We start from the raw sequence: 2632 nt of genomic DNA on the forward strand, positions 1-2632 counted from the left end.
GTGCGGCTAGAAGCCGCCTGTCCCTCTAAGAAGAAAAGTAATCGCTGACAGCACGAAGGATGTCACGCGACTAGTTAGCAGGCTAGAGTCTCGTTCGTTATCGGAATTAACCAGACAAATCGCTCCACCAACTAAGAACGGCCATGCACCACCACCCACCGAATCAAGAAAGAGCTATCAATCTGTCAATCCTTCCGGTGTCCGGGCCTGGTGAGGTTTCCCGTGTTGAGTCAAATTAAGCCGCAGGCTCCACTCCTGGTGGTGCCCTTCCGTCAATTCCTTTAAGTTTCAGCTTTGCAACCATACTTCCCCCGGAACCCAAAAGCTTTGGTTTCCCGGAGGCTGCCCGCCGAGTCATCGGAGGAACTGCGGCGGATCGCTGGCTGGCATCGTTTATGGTTAGAACTAGGGCGGTATCTGATCGCCTTCGAACCTCTAACTTTCGTTCTTGATTAATGAAAACATACTTGGCAAATGCTTTCGCTTCTGTTCGTCTTGCGACGATCCAAGAATTTCACCTCTAACGTCGCAATACGAATGCCCCCGCCTGTCCCTATTAATCATTACCTCGGGTTCCGAAAACCAACAAAATAGAACCGAGGTCCTATTCCATTATTCCATGCACACAGTATTCAGGCGGGCTTGCCTGCTTTAAGCACTCTAATTTGTTCAAAGTAAACGTGCCGGCCCACCGAGACACTCAATAAAGAGCACCCTGGTAGGATTTCAACGGGGTCCGCCTCGGGACGCACGAGCACGCACGAGGCGGTCGCACGCCTTCGGCTCGCCCCACCGGCAGGACGTCCCACGATACATGCCAGTTAAACACCGACGGGCGGTGAACCAACAGCGTGGGACACAAATCCAACTACGAGCTTTTTAACCGCAACAACTTTAATATACGCTATTGGAGCTGGAATTACCGCGGCTGCTGGCACCAGACTTGCCCTCCAATAGATACTCGTTAAAGGATTTAAAGTGTACTCATTCCGATTACGGGGCCTCGGATGAGTCCCGTATCGTTATTTTTCGTCACTACCTCCCCGTGCCGGGAGTGGGTAATTTGCGCGCCTGCTGCCTTCCTTGGATGTGGTAGCCGTTTCTCAGGCTCCCTCTCCGGAATCGAACCCTGATTCCCCGTTACCCGTTACAACCATGGTAGGCGCAGAACCTACCATCGACAGTTGATAAGGCAGACATTTGAAAGATGCGTCGCCGGTACGAGGACCGTGCGATCAGCCCAAAGTTATTCAGAGTCACCAAGGCAAACGGACCGGACGAGCCGACCGATTGGTTTTGATCTAATAAAAGCGTCCCTTCCATCTCTGGTCGGGACTCTGTTTGCATGTATTAGCTCTAGAATTACCACAGTTATCCAAGTAACGTGGGTACGATCTAAGGAACCATAACTGATTTAATGAGCCATTCGCGGTTTCACCTTAATGCGGCTTGTACTGAGACATGCATGGCTTAATCTTTGAGACAAGCATATGACTACTGGCAGGATCAACCAGGGAGCTGCGTCAACTAGAGCTGAGCAGCCGGCCGCCCGGGAGTGTGTCCCGGGGGCCCGCGCGAACACGCAAGCGTCCGCTCAATTATTCTGCAAACAGGAGGAGGCTGAGCTCCCCTGCACAACACACCTCGAAACCCTCTCAGGTCCCGGCGGCGCGCAGCGCCGTCCTAAGTACTTGGTCGGGTTCGAGAGAGGCGCAATCGCCCGGAGTTAGGCGAGTAGACGCTTTAGGTGCGACCACCCGTGCTCCCAACTGAGCTTGCCGCTGCCGACAGAGGCCCGGGAGCGTGCTGTCGTGGCATTGCCGGCGGGAGACAACACGCGCCACCTACGGTGACCGGCAGCTCCAACGCCAGCGCCACAGAAGGACAAAAGCCCCACTTGGGTGCCGAAGCGAACTCTCCCAGCACAGCGCACGCGCCAACACGTCCGCACAGCTGCGATACAAACCACCTGCGAGAACCGCTGGGGCGACCGAGCAGCAGACGGCGTCGCGGCGCCGAGCGCCGGGCGGCGGCGCATCCTCAGCGCACACAGTCCTCAATCGGACCAGCACACTGCAGATGGCCACCGCGCTTCGCACCGGGCCCGCGAGGACCTACTTTGGCCGCAAGGCGCCGCGAGCAGGGGGCGCCGGCGCGCAGCTGCGCCGCCTGCCGCGTCCGTCGGCCGGCGCGCCTGCCACTGGCCGCCCCCACCAGCCGGCTGTAGCGCGTGCGCCCACGCACCGCGCTGCCAGCACGCCGGGCGGCCCCCCCTCACCGGCCGGGGACGGTCCCACCCAGCCACCGCCGCGTATCGCCTCACACCCAGATCCCCTTTCGCGTTCGTGGGCATGGTGGGTCCCCTTTCACGTTCGTGGGCATGGTGGGTATCCCTGAAACAACCGGTTAATAGCTCGACCGATCGTCGCCAACACTGATTCACCTCTAGCGAGAACAACCGCACCACAACGGGTTACCTGTTGTTCATTTGCGTAACGTCACCAGCAAACGTAGACGTCCATCGCCATTTGCAACGAGTATTGCATGCCTGTGTCAGGTGTCACAACACACTACGTCTGCCCACATAGACGCAACAACATGTGCACGCCTCGAGAACACGTGGAAGGTAGCC

At 57.6% G+C, this 2632-nt stretch overlaps 1 non-coding gene across 1 annotated transcript in view; it reads right to left on the minus strand.

Moving 5' to 3' along the window:
• LOC126444060 (small subunit ribosomal RNA) overlaps positions 1 to 1517 on the minus strand; it is a 1909-nt gene extending 392 nt beyond the window's left edge. The window contains exon 1 of the ribosomal RNA XR_007582385.1: positions 1 to 1517. This exon is cut by the window's left edge and continues 392 nt beyond it. This is a non-coding gene — a ribosomal RNA (small subunit ribosomal RNA).
• Positions 1518 to 2632: the final 1115 nt, after the last annotated feature.

The sequence above is a fragment of the Schistocerca serialis genome, unplaced genomic scaffold, assembly GCF_023864345.2.
Source record: "Schistocerca serialis cubense isolate TAMUIC-IGC-003099 unplaced genomic scaffold, iqSchSeri2.2 HiC_scaffold_219, whole genome shotgun sequence".
In the NCBI taxonomy this organism is placed as follows: domain Eukaryota; kingdom Metazoa; phylum Arthropoda; class Insecta; order Orthoptera; family Acrididae; genus Schistocerca; species Schistocerca serialis.